The sequence below is a fragment of the Balaenoptera musculus genome, chromosome 11 (genome assembly GCF_009873245.2).
Source record: "Balaenoptera musculus isolate JJ_BM4_2016_0621 chromosome 11, mBalMus1.pri.v3, whole genome shotgun sequence".
In the NCBI taxonomy this organism is placed as follows: Eukaryota; Metazoa; Chordata; class Mammalia; order Artiodactyla; family Balaenopteridae; genus Balaenoptera; species Balaenoptera musculus.
In genome coordinates, this window is record NC_045795.1 from 103514876 (window position 1) to 103535267 (window position 20392).

General features: G+C 56.3%; 1 protein-coding gene across 1 annotated transcript in view; it reads right to left on the reverse strand.

Annotated features, from left to right (window-relative positions):
- Nucleotides 1-20392, reverse strand: part of CHCHD6 (coiled-coil-helix-coiled-coil-helix domain containing 6) — a 131130-nt gene that overhangs the window by 26290 nt on the left and 84448 nt on the right. The window lies entirely within an intron of this gene.

The following is a 20392-nucleotide window of genomic DNA, read 5'->3' on the forward strand; positions in this document are numbered from 1 at the left end:
AAAGGAACAGACCACTTGGACCAGAAGAGGTGACAGGTGCCCAGATCAGAGCCGTGCGGGGCAAGCGCCGTACCCCATGGGCCCCATCATCCACCTGCAGGGAAGGTAACCAAGGCGGGCGCGGGGAGCACGTCCCCGAAGCACCTGCAGGGCAGCGAAGGCGGAGTCTGTACCCGGGGTGGGGGGCGGAACTAGGCCGGCAGCCCTATCCTGGTACCACGGCCTCTGGGAAGGGCCAGCTGGGAGGGACGCGGAAGGGTGTTCCGAGGCGCAGCTGAGCCCACGAAGGGCAGGGGTTCTGCTCTGGGCTGTGCTGGGGCGAGCCCGCTGCCGGGCCGCCACCCCCAGCTGCTGACTGAGGCCACCCCGCCGCTCCCTGGCATGTTCCCCACCTCTGAACCGGGGAGACAGCCGAGGCCCCTCTGATGGTCAACAGGAGCTGCGAACACCCAGCGCACAACAGGCATGAAATAAACGGGGGCTCTCCCCACCCAGCCAGGCTGCCCCCCTCCACAGGGACATGCTGATGCCCAGCCGTCCAGCCCCGACGCTCCAGCCAAGAGATTCCAACTCCACCTCAACCAGTGGACGGTCAACCGACACTGACCCTGGGGAGGGCGTAAGGACACAGGTGGATCAGGTCAGGCCCTCTCCGCTGAGCAGATGCTCTCCTGGGAGGTCCATGTTTCAACTCTCTCTGCACATGGCGTCTGCTCTTTGGGTCACTTCCTCCCCCGAGCCCTGTCTCCTAGCCGTCAGGCGGGCAGCCCTCCCCGCGGGGCGCCGAGGGGGGCGGGCTCAGGGGACGACCGTACCACCCACACGCCACCACTGCCCCTTCTGAAGCCACAAGCCCCCAGCCACGCCGCCCGTCCCCTCCTACAGACAGCCTCGCGGCTCAGCCCTGCCCCCCTGGGAGAGCAGCTGGGCACCGTCCCTTCCCAGGGGAGCACCCGCGGCCCAGATGGGCCCACGGACGCTGGGACCCTGCACCTCGACGCACCGCCCGGCTGGGGAGACCTGCGTCAGCGGCTGCACTGACTGCGACCTCAGCTCGAACCTGTGGTCGGTGAGGCTAGTCGCAGGAAGTGCCCGCAGGCCAAGAAGTGGTGATAGCCCAGCGCAGCTTCCTCTACAGCCTCAGGATGGCTCAGAGGACCGCCCCCTGCTGCGCCCTCTGCCCATCTAACCTGCCTGAGCAGGACAGCACCGCCAGCGACCCCCTGCCCCGCACTGCGCCCCGCACGCGCCCCGAGGGAGCAGCTCCGGGTCCACCCAGCTTCCTGGGGCCGCCGGAAGCCGTGCGCTCTGAGGCCTCAGCCAGTGAGAGCAGGGCCCTCGCAGACTCACCAAGGGGCTTCTGGAAGGACCGGGGGCCCCCCCACCAAGACCCTGCTGAGCGCTGAAGGTCCCACGGCAGCCGGGCCGCAGGCCATGGGGCTGAGCAAGGCTCCACTCTTCAGGGTGTGCTGAGCGGTGGGGCGGCCGCACGGACGACACAGCGACCCCCGCAGCCCCGCCGCCCCCTGCTCCCCCCGACCGGTGATCTCTCCTCCCCTAGATTCAGACCCCACGATTTCAGAGGCCCTCCTCCCCCTCCAGCTGCTGCGAGCGAGTCTGAAACCAGAAGACCTGATCTCGATTAATTAAGCCTGCCATTAAAAATTAAATAACGTGAGTGAGAAGGTGTGAGCCTTATCTCAACAGGCTTCAAGAGTCAGTGTTTCTTCAATCACTTCCCAAGCAGTTTTCATATTTCATACTGTCTGATTTCTCCAAGGGCCTGGATTCTGGAGATCAAAAGAGAGGGCAGGGGGAGGGAGGAGGCTGGGGACTGAGGGGGGCTGTCCGTCCCCACTGCAGCCAGGACGGGGGTCCCTACGGCAGAGCTCGGTCTGCCGGCCTGGAGGGGAGCCCCAGGAACGGTGAGAGGCCGCCGGGCCGTGAGGGTGGGTGCAGGCCGCGGGGGGCGTCTGGCTCCCGGGCTTCTGTGTGAAACGAGGACGGTCCCAGAGCGCCCTCCACACAGTGTCGTGGGAATCGCTACAAATGCCGCTGAGATGGCACATATAAAACGCTTCGAGCTCGTGGGGCCTGGCACAGAGGAAACAATAAACGTCTTAAACACTTAACACCCAAATGCACGTCAGCCAAGGGAAAGAGAGGAGCATCTCCTGGAGGAGGCGAGCTCCACCAAGGGAGGGGTTTTCAGCCCCTCTGCCTGACCTATCCCCAGAGCTGCCGGCGGTGCCGGCACAGAGCGGCCCCACCAGGAGCGGCTGAAAAAGGGGAGCAGGGGCAGCTCCGCCCGGGCAGATCAAGAGCGTGACGAGCACGCAGCGTCTGCCTGGTCAGTGGAAGTCTCTGAGCTGCCGCTCCGCGGACGCAGCCCCACCGGCAGCGCCGGGCCCAGAGAGGCCGCAGGGGCCACGTGAGGACCAGGAGCTGGGACCCCTCCCCCAGGTGAGAGCGCTTCAGCAACACTTCGGGTGAGGGTAAGAGAGACAGTCACTGGTTCTGCTCTGAACCATCAACCGGGGACACAGGGCCCACGGGGTTCAAGCGGACCCCCATGCCAGGCGCTGTGGCTGGGACCGGCCAACAGACTGGCCCTTCACACCCAGAGCTATGCTTCCGGTAGGAATGTCTATCCCTCTGCCGGTGCAGACAGATGGTCAGAGGCAGACGATCCCGCCCAGGGGCCAGAACCTCGAGGGAAAGAGGCAGGTCCCAGAGCCGACCCATCAGCCTCGCATACGTGCACGCCTCCAGCAAGGGGTCCGACGTCCCGAGGGCCACGCAGACTGGACTCAGGGCAGACGCGCGGTTACGCCTAGAGGAACCTGAAGGCCCGGAGCCGGGACACTTCCGGCAAAGTCAGCGCAGCTGTCGGGGCCGGGGCCGGGGCTCAAGGAAGCACCAGACTCTGCAGGGAGCAGACTGAGGAGGGGAGACCCCAGACCCTGCGGGGCTTCAACACGTCCAGCCAGTCATCAGGGATACGGGAAACTCACCAGCCTAATTACCAAAGGCTCTCCAAGCCCACAGGAACGCAAGGGCATTTGGAGAATCTCTGACTTGAAAATAATAAGAAAGAAAAGAAAAGACAAAAGTGTTTTGTAAAAAGTCCAAATAGTCAACATAAAACTTTTAAAACTGTTGGGCGTGCAGTCAGTGACACAGTAGGTGAAGGGACAGAAATTCTGTTTTGTTGAGGGACTGAACAACTGGCTATTTGTGAAGCCAGTTCAGCGTCTTTGCCCCTCCCCGCCGTTGGTGCCGGCTCCTTCCCCAGTCACCAGACCCCACCTCGACCCCGCTCCTCCCTCCTCTCTGCTCCTTCCCCCGACCCCCTTGCGCTGCCCTTTCAGCAACTACTATTGCTAAAAATGACCAAGTGAAGCTGGCCGGTTATGCTCTACTCTGCTGATAGTGGAGAAGGCACCCCTTTCCAGACTTGCTCCGACACTTACCCAGGATGGGTAAGGGCCAATCTTGCCCCCATTGCCTGCCCTCATGGATGTCCACTTGAGAGCCTTTCAACCCCGGGGTCCCTTCCCTCCACAATCTCCTCATCCTCAGGCACACCATCCAAACTCATCCACGGCCACCATCCTCAGGGCCACACCCAGGGCCTCCCACCCTGCAGGAGAGCCTCACCTGGGATCCCAACTGCAACCTGACGGTCCTACCTAGGATCCTCAAGCATCCCCAGGACAGTCCCACCTGAGAACCCCCTCTGATCCTGAGGATGGTCCCACCTGTGACCCCCCCCCTCCACCCCGCCCCCCGGAAAGCCCCACGTGGCACACCTGCCCTCTCACCCCACTGACCACGCCTTTACCCTCCACTCCTCCCACACTCTCCTGCCCTCACTTCCGCTCCCTCCCTGGGCCCTGCTTCCAGCCCCTCCCATCACACCCCGCAACCCTCAGCTCTCACCCAGGTACCTCTGCACCCGGTCACACTCCAGGCCTGGCTGATCCAACCCACCTGCCGCGTCCGCCCCTCGGCCCAGGAGACCCCACAACGAGCTTAGGCTCCAACCTCAGATGAACCTTCCCCACAGCTTGTAATTCGCGAAATTCCAGGACCGCTGCCCCCACCAGGCCTGTTTCCGAGGCTGAGTTCCTGCCGTGGGCAGACGGCCGCTTCCCGACCTCAGAGACGACGGAGGCTGCAGCCAGGCACAGACAGGAGGGTTTCCCCAGCGCCAGGGTGCCTCTGCCTTCGCCCACCCCCGCCGGGCCCCGGGTCCCTGGGCAGTGATGGGCCATCTTTGGGGCTCCGAGGAGCCAGTGACCAGCAGGCCAGGGCTCGTCGGTTTCTTCCCCTCATTTATGAGTGCCTACTGTTCACAGCAGTAAACGAGAGAGGTGCAGCCCTGGCCTTCGCAGAGCTAGCAGCCTGGCTCCTGAAAAACAACAATTCTACCCAGGAACCAGTGCCAAAAGGACACGGCGGGGTAGGGGTAAGACACAGCCAGGAAGGCCACTCTGCGGGACAGCGTGGGTGGAGACCTGAAGGACATGGAGAGGGAAACGAGATTCAGGGGAGGCTTAGGCTGGGACCACCGCGGCGCGCTCTTGGGAAAGCAGGAGGCGTGTGGCTGGAAGTCGGTCAGCGGGCGGCTGGGCCGGGGCCTGGCCACCTCACACAGGGCCCGCTTCAGGGTTGGCAGGAAGCCGGCGGCTGCTCAGGGGACAATGCGGTCTGATTTCCATTCTGGAGGGACCACTGACTGCGCCCTCGGAGACGGAGACGGGGCGGTCAGGACCGGGGTCAGCTCCTGGGGGGCGGCCCGGGGAGGGGTGGCTGCGGAGAGTGCAGGGGAAGGGGCCAGAACACGGCCGCCAGGCGGGCAGCACTGCCCTCACAAGGAAGCCAGGCAGCCCGCCGGGCCTGTGCGCCGGTTAGCTGGGTTTTACACTTCCAGAAACATGTTTGGCTACGTGAATATCTAAAGAGTGTGAAAACAAAATGCAGAGCACAATAGAAAACAAAAAGGAATTTTAAAAATGAAGGGACATGAATTTTAACCCCACTTTTGTGACTTACTGGTGACCCGACCCCGAGCAAAGGGCCCCAGAGTCAAGGTCTCAGGATCGGCCCCCGCGGGCAGTGACTCAGGCCACAGGGGTGTTGATCAGGCGCCCGGGGAGGCAGGCTCGGCACGCACAGGTCCTCAGCACTGAGACTCGGCCCTGGGACCAGAGGGCGCTGCCGGCGGAAGCTACAGGCTGGACGCCCTGCTTCCCAGAGCCTTGTCCCCCGCCCCCCCCCCCAACCCCCGAAAGCCTCCCCGCCCTCTGGCCAGTCGGGCGTGCGGCCCACGCGGCCCAGCCCGTCCGGGGAAGGTCGGGCGGACCGCTCCAGGCCTCACCGGCACCACCAAGCACAAGCTCCCGGGGGACCTGAGTGCCTGGGACACCTGGGGGGCGCAGGTGCCCAGAAGCAGGGCCCCCACGGCCACCACAGCCGTTTCCTAAAATCCCGGCGCCCTTGGCGGCGCCCTGCCCTCCGTGGCTCCCGCCCCCGAGGCCTCGCACCCGCGGGCAGCTCGCTGTGGCCCTCAACCCTGGAGCCGCGGGGCCGCCTGAGCCCAGCCCATAGGCTGCTGGGTGGTCTGGGGTGGGGCCCCAGCGTCGGTGTTTAAGGAAGATCCCGGGGGTTCCCTGGCACCCAAGGTGGGAAACGCTGCTCCCGGTCCCGGAAACCCTGAGGTTAAGCCTGCCTTGTCACTGACTAGTCCGTACCTCCGCCTGTGGCTCCCGCTCCACAAAGAGCTCCATCCTCTGAGAAACCTGACTTTTATTTCAACATCGGAAACTACAGTGGGACACTAAAATGTGGTCCTTTGTATTAAGTTTCCTAGCTGCTTGATATTTTGTGGTCTGAGAAGTTTTAAAAGAAAATCAAAGGAGGAAAGAGGGCTGAAAAAAAGAAGAGGAAAAGGGGAAGTCTGGCGACCTCCGTGCCCCCGTCTCATGGGCCCCCTTGGCTTCCAAAGTAATTGGAAACACGTTCAACCCCGTCGTCAGTTCTGCGGAAACACCAGACCTCCTCTTGCTTCTCCTAAACACAGGTGAGTTTTCTTCATGGTTGTCACCTCCTCTGATTCCAACTTCTAATTTTAGAACAGTTTCAAAATGTTGGTAGACAGCAGGCTTTGCGGGGATAATATAGCTCAATGTGTATGAGGTATAAATTACCTAAGTTAAAAATAATTCTCTCCTTTATTGCAAAAATGACTAATTAACTCAATTCAAGTACCGTAAAGGTTCCTGCTAAGTGTTTACTAAAGGTTCTAAGAGACTCTGGGAAAAGATTTCTTTTCTTCTTGACTTCACCTCCAGGAGAGGGGATTCGCCTGTGAGGAGCACCTACTGCCCGCCAGTCCCCAGGTGCTGTTACACACTTCACGCTGTCTGTTCTGCAGACAGAGCCTGAGGCTGGGAGCCGGACCCACCGGGCGCGTCTGCCCGGAGCCTCCTCCAGGGAAGGATTAGTCCAGGCGCTTGACACAAAGAGACGAACAGATGCAAATGAGGGTTTTGGTCCTTCTACAGAACGAATACCTTGATGAGCTGAGACATGCACGAACACACACCTGAACCACCGGTATGTGTTTGCTCTCCGGGCTGTGCAAATGCAAACAGGAAATGTCACAGCACCGAAGAAATCCGCACAGGTTCTCACGGAAGCCTGAAGTTTGGGGGCTGCAAAAGGGTATTTTTTAAAAGGTCCCATTCTCATACCCGCAAATAGAGCCCAACAGCTTATGGGCTGTAGAGACAGCTCATAAGCACGAGCTCCTAAATGAAACAGGCTTGGAGTCGGGGGGTGCTGGGCTGTGCTCAGAGGAGTGGGAGAAGACCAAGAATAAACGAATAAATACACCAGAAATAAGTAAGGTGCGTTTAAAAAGATCTCCCTCTGGCCTGAGCAGCACGTGGCAGCCGCCCTCGGGGGTCAGGGGGCCGTCTGCGCGAGGAGGGACAGAGGCCAGCACGGTTACTGGGGACATTTGCTGCTGCGTGGGGGGGAGTGACAGCCCCTCACAACCACCGGGGGAGACGATTCCTGACGTGTCACCCTCGGGGGCAGCAGTCGGTGCTGAAGGAACGGGAGCTGTCGTGACCACTATTGTTACCAACAAGTGATCTGTTGAGGAAATTAAACTACTAGCTTCTGGAACCACGGATCGGGAGCAAGGGGGGGTCAGTGTTCACGGCGGCGGGACCCCGAGGCTGCAGGACCCCAAGGCGGCGGCAGCTGATGGGGGGCTCCAGGACCTTGACCCCCAGGTGCTCTGTTCTCCCACGGAGCGGAGTCCACCGGCCACAGCCCTGGGGGCCGGCAGCTCCCGGCACGAGTTCCGGGCGCAGAGGGTAGAACGGCCCCAGGCCAGCGGCTGGCAGGCGGCAGGGGCGGCTCTTGTCCCCCCACCAACCCCAAGCCTCGGGCTGGGGTGGCCGAGCCAGGTCACGTCCCTTCCCGCCACCCGCAGGCACCGTGGGGGGAGCAGGGGGAGATGGAGCCCAGGGCAGGCCCCACTGCCCTCCTTTGCCGACTCAGCACTGATGCCCGGCCTCCGGGGCCATGCCCAGGGCCCTTCGGTCCAGCCTGATGGCCTCTGCTTCCGCCAGGGCCGCCCTTCTGGAAGATGCCATGCGGCCTCTCCTCCCCGCCCGCTGATCCCGCTCAGGCCGCGCGGCTGAAAGGGTAAAGTTTTGCACCTGGAGGAACCTTGACCCTCCTGCAAAGAGCAGCCCTGCAGCTGCCTTTTCTGCCCCTTCTTCCTTTAACATCCTCTGTTTCCTTCCATCCTCCTGGAAACCTTATTTCTGCTGCTCAGGCGGAGAGTGTGGCGCGGGCTCCTTCCAGCCCCGCGTTCAAATCTCGCACCTCGGAGAAGAGCGTGACAGGCACCAGGTGCGCGTCACCTGGACTCACCGCTCACTGGGGCTCTGCCCATCCACCCACTCGCACGCTCCTTCTGGCTGAAGCCACTTGAGTTATCGATATTTTACTCATCACGACCCTTTGCCTCCAAACACTTCAGCTGCATCTCCCAAGAGCAAATCAATTCTGATATTCTGAGTAAACACTAAACAACTACCACAGTCGGGACCCTTCACATCAATAGGATAATTTTCTAATATATCACCTGTATCTGACTGTTCCCAGCTGCCCCAGGGAGCCCCCCCAATCCGGGACGCAGTCGAGGGTCACAGGTCGTGCCTGGCTGACGTGGCCCTGCCTGCCCTTCAGTCTAACCTGCTCCCACCCTCTCTTGGCCTTTCAGGACACTGATATGTTTCAAGAAGCCAGGACAGTTGTTTCAGAGAATGTCCCTCAGTTTGAGCACTTGTTTTGTCATGATTAGATTCGGGTTAAAATTCCTGGCGGAGAAACGGCAGAGGTGAGGCAGCCGTCCCTCAGTGTGTCCCACCGTTGAGATGAGGAGTTAGGGGGTGGCCGCTAGGCTGCTCTGCTTTCCCGAGGGGCTGCAGCCATGTCCCCCATCGACACGTCGGTGTATGAGGTCACGGGACACTCCTCCCCCGACCCTGGTGGAACTTTGTGGCTGCTTCAAAGTGACATCACGTGGCTTTGGAGGTGGGATCGTGAACACCTGGCACACTGGTGCCTCGCTCTCTGGGAGGAAGCCTGGAACAGCCCACCCGGAAGGGACACGTAAATGATTCGGCCAACAGTCCAGTGAAGCCCCAGCACGGCCACATCCACTGCCAGGGGTGGGGGGGAGAAGGTTCTAGATGGTTCCAGCCCCCAGCCACCATATGGCCCCCGGCAAGGCCTCTGACTTGAGGAAACAGAGCCAAGCTGTTCCTGTGTCCTGTCTGAGCCCCCGACTCTCAGAGCCCGTGACCCTAACCAACGGCTGCTTGATGCCTCTGAGCTTCGAGGTGATTTGCTATGTAGGACCATAGACCTGCGACCACACCCTTTCCCTCGACCACAAGCACGTGACCTGAAGAGTGATGCTGTAAAAGCATAATTACCCTACTTCCCAACAGTCATGGTTTTTGCCTGAATTGATTATTATTACAACAGTGGCAAATGGGTGACTGTCTATCATTCTCTGCACATTTATTAGTTGTTGTTCCATCGTAAAGACAGTTTTCCTCTCCTTTCCTCCTTTTGTTCCTGTATGTTTTTATGTCAGTTTGGACTTAGATTCTCTTTTTAAAATCCAACGTGTTATAATCCATTTCTGTCGTCACTATTGTGTTGCGCAGACAAGGTGTCCGAACTCGGCTCGTGGGACCTCTTTCAGGCCATCTCCTGGGTTCCGTATAGACTCACATGCCCTCACCATGTTCTGAACACGCCTCACTTTTTCACAAGATAAGATGTTAGCCACCCCAATAGGTACGCTGCGATGTCTAACTGCAGGTCTAATTTGCATATCCAATAGCTAATGATGGTGAATGTCTTCTCATGTGCTTATTTGCCATCTGTATATCCCCTTGGTGGATTTTTCTAATTGGATTGTTGGTTTTTATTTATTTATTTTTTGCTGGTGCATCGTGAGAGTATTTTCTACATTCTAGACACTAGTCCTTTGCTTGGTGTGTGGTTTGTAGATATTTTTTTCCCCGTCTGTAGCTCCTCTTTTCATCTTCCTCACAGGGCCTTCCACAGAACGAAAGTTTTTAATTTTGATGAGGTCCATTGTAACATTTTTTTCCTTTTATGGATCTTGCTTTTGGTGCTTTTAATCTCAGTACCAGATGTTGTTAGTCCATAGCAATCTGTAATGCAGTTGATTTTCGTGTGTGGGTCTTGTGTATGGTGACCTTGCTAAAAGCCTTTATGAGTCCTAGGGTCTCCTCTTCTTTGTTCTTGGATTCCTTAGGTCATCTATGCAGATGATCGTATCCTATGCAAACAGGGACAGTTTTATTTCTTCCTTTCTAACCCACAGCCTTTAATTTCTCTTTCTTCTCTTACTGCAGAGGCTAGTGTCTCACTGGTGGCGTAACTCTAACCCTGCTTTTAGTGGACGTGTTGACAGGCACCTTGTTGCCGTGGTGGGGTGGGGGGCGTTCAGAATCTCATCCATGTCTCTGGTGACAGCTGGTGGTTTTGGTACACACTCTTTAACAAGTTAAGGTAGTTCCCTTCTATTCCCGATTTTCCAAGAGTTTTTGTCATGAATGGGAGTAGATTTTTGTCAAATACTTCTCTGTATCAATTAGTATGATCATACGTTTTTTCCCTCAGCATGTTGATATAACAGATTTCATTGATTTTCAGACACTGACCCAGCCTTGCACACCCAGAATAAACCCCACTTTGCACAACATGGTGTATACACACATAGTATATAATTCTTTTCATACATTGCTGAATTTGGTTTGCAAATATTTTGTTGAGGATTTTTGTGTCTAACTTCATGAGAGACATTGTAGTTTTCTCTTGTCTTTGGTTTGGTAACACTGCTTGTCTGACAAAGTATTGAATAATACTGGCCTCATAAAATGAGTTGGGAAGTTTCCCCTGAGCTTCTCTTTTCTAGAAGAGATTGCGTAGAATTGGTTTTAATTTCTTTAACTGTTTGGTAGAAATCTCCAGAGATACCATTTGGGCCTCGAGATTTCTTCTCCTGGAGTCTTAAAGTCATGAAGTTCATTTCTTCAGTGGTTACAGGACTATTCTGTTTATCAGTTTCATCTTGGCTGAGTTTTAGCAGTTTGTGGTTTTCGAAGAATTGGTCCATTTCTTCTATGTTGTGGCATTTATGAGCATAAAGTGGTGTTACTTCATTCCCTCCCAGTGGCCATGGAATCTGTGGGGATACAACCTGCTTCACTGCTGATGGGGGTGACCTGTGTCTTCTCTATACCTTTGTCAGTCTTGCTGGAGGTTTATCAATTTTATCAAATTGTTCCAAGAACCAGCATTTTGTTTCATAAATTTTCTTTAGTGTTTTCCTATTATGATTATATTTTCTGTTCTTATCTTTTATTATTTCCTTCCTTCTGCTTGCTTTGGGTTTATTTTGCTGTTCTTTTTCTAATTTCTTGACCTTTTAATTTGAAACTTTTCCTCTTTTCTAATTTAGGGATTCACTGGTATAAATTTCCCATTCAACCCTGCTTAAGCTATATCCCATATATTTTGATATGTGGTTTCTATTCTTTCAAATTTGTTAAGGTTAGTTTTAGGGCCCAGGATATAGACTATCCTGGTCCCACAGGTGCTTAAAAAATACATGCATTTTGCTATTGTTGGAGTATCCTTTATATGTCAGATCCTGCTAGTTGGTTGTGTCATTTAGACCCTTTACATCCTTGACAATCTTCTGTCTAGCACTTCTATCAGTTGCTGAGAAAAGGGGATATTGAGGTCCCCAAACTATTATTTTAGGTTTGTGTGTTTCTTTCTGCCCACTCAGTTTTTGCTTCACATGTTTTAAGACTCTCTTCTTCGGTGCATACACATTTAGGATTACTATGTGTATGTGTATTACTATTACCTTCCTGGTAGACTGATCCTTTTATCATCATATACCACCCTTCTTTGTGTCTAGTAATTTTCTTTGCTCTGAAGTACTTTATCTGATATTAATGACCACTCCTATGTTTTTCTGGATCAATGTTTACATGACATATCTTTTTTTTTTTTAATCTACTTTTTTTTTAATTGTATTTATTTATTTATTTATTTATTTATTTATTTATGGCTGTGTTAGGTCTTCGTTTCTGTGCGAGGGCTTTCTCTAGTTGCGGCAAGCGGGGGCCACTATTCATCGCGGTGCGCGGGCCTCTCACTATCGCGGCCTCTCTTGTTGCCGAGCACAGGCTCCAGACACGCAGGCTCAGTAATTGTGGCTCACAGGCCTAGTTGCTCCGCGGCATGTGGGATCTTCCAAGACCAGGGCTCGAACCCGTGTCCCCTGCATTGTCAGGCAGATTCTCAACCACTGCGCCACCAGGGAAGCCCTGACATATCTTTTTTTCACCCTTTTACTTTCCATCTATGTCACCGTATTTGAACTGAGTTTTTTATAGACAGCAGAGTTGTGTGTGTGCATGTTTGTGTGATCTTCTCTGGCAATCTCGGCCTTTTCACTGGTATATTTAGACCATTTACCTTTAAGGTGATTACTGACAGTTAGAGCTTAAGTCTTCCATCTTATCACATGTTTTCTGTTTGTTCCCTCTGTTCCTCCTCCATTTCTCTTTTCTTGTCTTCCTGTCAGTTAAACATTTCACCAGATTCCATGTTGATTTATTAATAGTGTGTCTGAGTCACTGCTTCACCTAACTTTCTCAGTGGCTGCACTGAGCATTACAATGCACACATGTAATATACAACCTGCTGCTGCCGACGCTCTACCGCTCAGGGTCAAGTCTGCAAGCCTCACTTCCACTGAGGTTCCTCCAGCCTCTCCACTTTTTAAAGTCTACTTTGAGCATTTTTTGTACATGCATTTGCCTCACATCATACGATGTTATATTTTTTGTTTCAACAATCAAATATGATTTTAAAAATTCATGTGAAGAAGGATTATGTTGTATTTATCTGCATTTTTTTATTTCTCCTTTGTTATTTCTTTCTTGTTCATATTCCCAAATTATTTCTTTTATCCTTTCCTTCTGTTTGAAGAACTTACTCTGCCATTCCTTACGGGTACACTGGGCAGCCACAAATTCTCTTAGCTCTCTGTAATCCGAGAACGTCTTCATTTCCTCTTCATTCCTAAAGGATAGTTTTGCTGGGTGTAGAATTCATGGCTAACAGAGTTTTTCTTTCAGGACTCAGGAAATACACCACTTCCTCTGGCCTCCATGATTTTACATGAGATTCCACCATCGATCAAATCGGCCTCCCTGCATACGTAACATTGGTTTTCTCTGACTGCTTTCAAGTTTTGTCTTTAGCTTTCAGAAGTTTCATGATTGTGAGTCTAGGTGTGGCTTTCTTTGGGTTTATCTTTGGGATTTGCTCAGCATCTGGATTCAGAGCCTTTACTGCACTATTGTGTCCACTTGGTTCCTCCAAGGCACTGGGGCTCCTGCTGACCCTGCAGGGTTGCCTGCGGAGCAGGAAGTGCTTCCCCAGGCTGTGCTCCCCCGCCAGCCACTTGTTGGGGAGGGGTCCCCCTGCCACTGTCAGGCATCTTTTGCCTACAGGGCACAAGGAGCACTGCCCCAGCCACTTGTGGGCGGGACATCCCCTGCCGGCCAGCAGCTCACCGATGATCTGGGTGGGAGCAAGGACCCTCTGGTCCACAGGACAAAGTGCTCTTGCCAGGCCAGTGCTCCCTGGCTGCCCCCAGCCCTGCTGTGGCAGGGTCCCCCTGGTGTGCTGTCGAGCCATTTGGGGTCTCGGGGGAAGAAGGGAGTCTCTGGCCCCAGGGACGAAGAACACTTGTTGGGGGTGCATGCCAGGGGCTCTCACCAGACCCCCAGTATGGCTGGGGGGCTCCATCTCAATCTGGAGGAATGTGAGCCGACCTGCGAAGCCGTCTGCCACTAGGTTGGGGCCGAAGACACTGGCCCTGGTTGCCTTCTGTCACTGGGAGGGGGTTGTGAGCACCTGGGCCACCGCGCTGTTCCTCCAGCCCAGGGTCCCTCACCAGCTCTTCGTCTTCCTTCCTTTCACAGTCCTGTGGTGCCTCTCAACTTATTCCAGGGTTCCCATCTATACTTGGTGGGGAGAGCAGGGAGAGGGGAGCCCAGACATCTTCTCTCTGGAAGTCCCTCTCTGTGGGTGGTATCTGTCTGATAGATGGCTGGGTTCATTTATTTCTGCTTGTATTAATTTTTAAAACCATCTCTGTCGATTTAATTTTTAAATAAGAAAAACATTAACATGGTTCAAAAGTCAAACTATTTATAAAAAACACACTCAGAGATGTCCCACACCCTCCCTGTCTTCCCAGCCCATTCCCACTCCCGCTTGTAGGTAAAAAATCTCATTAGTTTCTGGTTTATCCTTCTTGAGGTTCATTTTGAAAACTAAGGAGATTCGTACACATCTGTCTTTTTTTCTCATTTCAGCAGAGGCATGATTTTGGCCTCAGAACCTCAGTCAGCAGTTAATCATTCAGAGCCCAGCGACTTAAAATCTTCGTAATCTCTGTGTTTCCCTTTCAAAACCCCTTCAGATGCCTCTCTGATTCCATTTAAACCCACTCTCCTTTCTGCTCAATTCCTCCATCTGTTGAGTCGTTTGTCTGCTTTCCCTCTTTAAATTTTACTGATCCAGTTTTTTCCAGACTTTCCTCATCGTTCTCATTCTTTCTTCCATCATTAACACATCTGAGAGGCGATCTCAAAGAAACAAGGCGCGGCCTTGATGGGAGTCTGCAGTGAGGCGATTTCCGCGAAGCGAATCCTGTTCCCCAGGAAGCCCCTGGGGCGCCCTGGGGAAGGGCAGTCCAGGAGAGGATCAGGAGCAGCCTGGACAGAGCCGCCTGTGTGCTCAAGGTCACGTGTTTGGGGGAGAGAGGTGCTGTCAGCAACACTGCGACGAAACGGGACGTTCACAGCCGCACGTCAGCTGGCAGGGGCCCCGCTGCCTCCCGGAGCCCCGCAGTCCCGGCAGCTCAGCTCAGCCACTCCTCACCGAGCTCGCGCTTCACACCAGCTCTCCCCCAAGCGCCTCCTGCCGCTTCGTATCGCTAGAGCTCCCCGGGCCCCTCCCAAGAGCCCCACCCACAAGGCCAGCAACACCGCTCCTGGGTCCAGGGGTTACCGGCAACCTGATGGGAAGGGGCTCCACTCGGGACCACTGGCAGCGCCTTCCGATCGGCTTCTCCGCTGGACAACACGTGTTCCTGGGCGTCCACAGGGAAGTGGGCCGTGGGAGCAGGTGCCACAGGGACGCCTGGGGCAGGTGTCCGCAGGTACCGCTGTTCTACGCAAAGCTGCCAGCTGGTAACCAACAACGAGGTGCCGCAACGTCGTCTGTTTGTTTTAGTGACGCCTGGCATTCTCGACAGAGGCCATGAGCACGTCCACAACACTTGCCAAGTGTGACCCTCTGAACGAGAGATGGGACGGCCTGTGTTCCTCCTGGGAGGACGGCAGGAACCCGGCTCCACGGGGTCCACACGGACAGCCCTCGCGGAGACAGTGATGGGCCGGAATCTTTACATCCCAAGGCATTTCAAGCAAGACATGAAGTCCTTTCTTGAGCCGTTTAACTCGGGTAAATAACCTAACCTCCCTCTGCTTGAGTTTAGAGGCTGGTACTGTGAGATCCTAAGAGCGCCAAGACCCCCCCAAACTGACTCTGGTGTATTTAAGAAGGCACCAGGCAAGAGGCCACCAAGAGCCCCAGAATCTTTACATTCCACACCCTTCCCACGTGATCCCCGGGTTCCGAGTGTCCGGGACGGCCCCGGCCCGGCTGCCCTGCAGTGGGAGCTGCGCCTGCCCAGCCCCACGTCCGCCGTGTCTGGCGACGGGCCCGAGGTGCCGCTGACAGAGGTGGGAAGGCCTTCGCTCTGCAGGGACCCGCGGGCTGGCCTCGGGTGGGTAGGCACACAGGCCGCGGCCCCAGAACCTGTGCTGGGCGTGTGTCCACAGAGCACCCTTCCCTCCCCCGCTTCCTCTGCTCTGGATTTGCAGGTTTGCTGCTGTACGTGTAAGAATCACGTCCCGACCTGGAGCTCAAGCTGGGGCAAGAGGCCGACCCCCATCAGGGGCTGGGGACACTGAGCTGGGCCAGCAGATGGTGGGGTGGAGTCTGAAGGGCGTGCAGGGCCCGACCAGGTGACGTCCAGGGCCGGGTGAGGAAGCACAGTGCAGACAAGGCAACGAGAAATCTGGACGGGACAGAGGGACGGCCACTAAGGCCAGGAGACCATCAGGGACGATGCCCTCATGTGGGTGACAGATGACGGAGATGTGGATGCAGAGGAGGGGACAGTTTTAACCATCGGGAAGTGTGGGGATGGATGGAGTGTAGGAAACACACAGACAGGGAGAGGAAAGAGTCCAGCAGACCTTGGCTTTCCCAGCTGCGGGGCGAGTTCCCAGGAAGACGGTCCGTGTGGAGACGTGAGCCCTGCATACAGAGCCACTGCAGTGGCCTCGCATGGCCCCCACACCCACCACCGCCTCGCGTGCCTGGCCATGCTATGCGCTCGGCCACTGCACCGTCCCTGCCACGCGGCTCTGCGGCCGCTTCCTCCTGACTCAGCGACCACTCTCCTTCCTGAGGCTCCTCCCAGCTCGACTGCACTGTGACCCCCGTCACTGACCCTGAGGGCAGGATGAGGTGCAGGCAGACCTTCTACTACAGCAGGCGTAACACCAACCTGGGCACTTAGCGCCACGGGCTGCCTTGAGGGGACAGCTCCTCGGACAGTCACCTCCAAGTGCAGGACGTGGCATCAGACTGTCTAGGAGGACGCAGTCTGGATGCAGAATAGGCAGGGCCACGTGGCTATTTCCTTTCTGGAGCATATCTGCCTGCCCATTAAAAAGATAAATCCCAGTGTGAACAGGGCGGCCGGACTAGGATTCTGAAGTCAGCCAGCCCCAGACGTACATCCCACGTCCACCACTGAGGAGGCCGTGGGGCCGCGTGCAAGCTGCACGTGATCCCTGAGACCCAGCAGGAAGGGCCACGTCCACACACGGGGCCTGCAGGAGGCAAACAAAGCCTTGGGAGGTGCCTGCCCCCCGGGCAGAGGTAGCAGCTGTGCGTGGGCACTGGAAAGCCAGGGTGAGAGCAGTGCCGGCAGCTGGGGACCGACTGCGGCGGCCGGCGAGGCGGCGAGGACACCAGACACCTCCACGGCAGGAGGACAGCTTAAGCAGTAAGGTCTTTAAAAACACTCTTCCGAGAAATACAATCACAACCGATCTTGATATGAGACCCGGGATGGAGAGCCGGCCTCAGCCCAGTGCACCTGTGCAGGTGATCTCCGGGAAGGGCACAAAGGTGACCTCTGCCCTGTGCTCCCGACAGGGCACAGGGGCCATGGGACGGATGGCCAGGCCGGGGAGTAGGGCCAGGAGGGCTGAGGCCCCGGCAGGCTGAGCTGCTGGGAAATGCCGAGCACAAAGACAGGGCTTTAGAATTTGCTTAGGAGAGACGGGGACCAGGACAGGCCCATGCTGGTGAGAAGGGGTGCGGTCAGCAGGGGGTGGAGAGAAAGAGCCCCGGAACCCCCAGCCTCCGCCCAGGAGATGGAAAAGAGTGAATCCAACACGGATACCTGGGGTCAGCTGCAGACAGCGTTGGCATGCTAGATGAATTCTCGTCCCCACCCAGGCGAGTCACGCAAGCTCTGAACTCCCTGACGGAGACTCTTGTTGCTCTGGCAACTAAGAATTCAGAGAAAATGGGAAGATACCAGACAGGACCATGTCCACGTTAGCAAAGGGAGAAAAGGTGGGTTTTGGGAAACCTAAGTTTGGTGACCAGTCACACCCCCGACAGGATTCTATCGTCTGAGTCCTTAGAAACAGAAGTGCCGGCAACCAGGGTGGCCACAGATGGGACACAGGTCAGGCTGACCCACTTCCCCACTTCTGTCTTAGGTGTCAGGGACACGGCCCAGGTCCCTCTAGGTCTAAGAGCACAGCACTCACCGCTGTACCAGTTGACTCTCAAACCACTGAGCTGCCTTGGGGCCGCTTTCCTACATGTGAAAAGAATCGGATTGGATCAAGGGTCCTCCTGTCTCACCTTATCGGAGGCGGCTAGCACAGGTATAAGCAGCCCATTCTTGCTAGGAAAGGCCGGGCCTCAGGGCATAGCTCTGCTCAGCTCCAGGGACCCTGGGTGACAGCTTCCCAAGGGGGCCTGGCCAGGCGGCCCCCTGGGAGCACAGGCTGAACCGCCATCCTTGGTGCCCATCCTTCCCACGGCGGCCGCTCCACTGAGTGTGTGACAGGGTCGCCTTGGGCTGTAACTCATTTCCCCGAAGCGTGAGGCTGGGCCCTCTTCCTGCACCCCTGACCAGCAGCCACCTTCTCTTGTGAAGCGGACTTCCCTGAACCTACTCCCCTTCCTCGGAACCTTAAGCAGCTCCTGTTTTCCTGGAGAGGCTCAGGGACTCCAGGCAGGGCTGCTTCGTGCCGCACTGAGAAGGCTGCAGGCCTGGCAGGATCAAGGCACAGCCGCTCCTTAGGAAAAGCAAGCCCAAGGAGAAAAAAACGGAAACCAGGAGAAGCACTAACTGCTCACAGGCAGAGGCTGGGATGGCGGGGAGTGGGTGCACCTCTTGGGGAAAGAGCCCGAAATCCAGGAAGAACACACGTTTCCAAGGTCCTCCCTTTCTCCCTGCCTCACTCTTTGAAACTAGACCCCAAAAGTGCCCTCTCCACTTGCAGCTGCTGAGTTTAGAAAAGTAAGACCATACTGACGGAGCTGGCAGGCCCACTGGTCACAGGAAGGTCTCAGGCGTCCCTCGTCTGGGGCCCTAGCCCTCAGCATCCCCTCCCCTCCCACCCTGGACTGTGGGCTCCGTGTGGCAGGAACCACCACTGCCCAGCACTGAACAGAGCCAAACTAACGCGGGATGAACGGGTGGGTCCTCCAGGCACTCCGGGGGCTGCTTTACGCACACAACCACGCGTCCCCCAGACAGCTGGCAGCGCGAGTTTGAAATTCCCGTTTCAAAGACGAGGAAACTGAGGCTCCGGAATTTAGACAACTTGCTCCAAGTCCCAGGCTGCTGTGCTGCTGAGGCGGAACCAGGGCTGAGCTCTGCTGGACCCTGGAGCCGCCCGCCCCACCTGCCTGGCCCTGGGCCCAGCGAGGCCTGGAGAAGAGGCCATCCCTGGAGATGAGACAGCCTCAGACACACCCGCTGCTGCTGGAGCGCGGCCTGCAGTCTGCAGGGGAGAGAACACGGAGCGGACGGCGGGGCTGGTGCCCAGCCCCCCACCGTCAGTGCACGCTGCTCTCTGCCTCCCGCCTGAACGGACATCACGCCGGCTGTGCTTCCTGGGCCGAGACCCTGGCGAGGCCGCTGTGAACACAGCAGCGCACCTCTCTTCGCGGGAAAAGGAAAGCCCTCCTCGCTCCAGCCTGGCGGCCTGGGCACCAGGAACAACTGTGCAGGAAGATCACGAGGCACAGGCGCCCCACAAAACATGCTCCCCTCACTCAGGAATAACCGTCACGGGCACAGAAGGGTCACGAAGTCCCCTCCCCTGAACACTGGTCTGGACTCCGCGGGCTCTCCTGCCCATCGCCGCCGATCACACGGCCGGGTCCAGACGGCGTCCTCCGGGCAACGGGCCTCTGCGCCTCCCGCCCCGACCTTCCCCACCCCGACTGGCTCCCAGCTGCTGAGGGGTCGAGGATGATCCAGCCGCTGTTCCAAGTCTGCCCCAAACAGCTTTCCACCATCAATTTCCAAGCGTAAAAGGAAACCAAAAAAAAAAAGGAGCTTGACGATTGGAAGGTGCAGAAGCTGAAAATGTCAAAGTCTGAGCATTCAACAACTGAGGCAGAATTTATATAAAAATACAACAGCAACAGCAACTGGAGAAGATTCTCCGTGGTCCCAGCCACTACAGGAACACAACTGTCCCCCGAGAAGGCCCACTAGGCCTGCCCAGCCCCTCTCCCCCTCCACCCCACCTCCCTCCAGAGACCCGGCTCCTGTTTTGCAAAATGCTAGTGTTTAAGCATCTGCACACCTCTTCTGGAAGCTTTCAGTAACTGCTCTCAACCACGCAGGCAAACCTCACTTAAAAGAAGGGGCCCATCTGCCTATGTGAGGAGTCTGGAGCTGACCTAGGACGAGCGGGAGGACGGTGAGAAAGAAGCAGGGCACGGGCTGTAAGGACAACCGGAGGAGAGTCACCTTCCGTGCTGCACACCTCACACGCCTGGCGTCCCCCAGACACCAACGGGTGGCCCCCTTCTGTCCCCACGGACAGGCTCCAGTGCCCGTGCCTGCCATGAAGCCTGCAAGACCCCGCCAACCTCAAAGCTCCAAACCGAGACAAGGGACTCCAGGACCCGCGGGGACAGCAGGCGTGCGGTGGCTTGGCCACGGTCTCAGGCATAGGGAGAGCCATGGGTTAACCTGCCAACCGTCGCCTGCCACGGTTTCAGCGTCTCTTTGAAAACTCCTTCATGATCAACATACTAAGCCGCCCAAACAGGAAGCAAGTTACAAAGTTACCAAATGAATTTTCGTTGTTGCAGATTTGAAAAAGGGCAGGTGATGTGCCTCTGAAACTTGTTCCTTTCAAAGGCTCATCTTCAGAAAAGTAGAGAAGGGCCCTCTGATCCCTGACCCCCAGGAGAAAATCAGTAACGGTGCTCGTGTATTTGTACCGCGACGGTCACACTGTCACTGCCTCTTTCCGGCGCAGAACTGCGGGGTCAGTTTCCTGAGCCCGCCCGGAGCTCGGGGCCCAGCCGCCCTCCCGCCGGA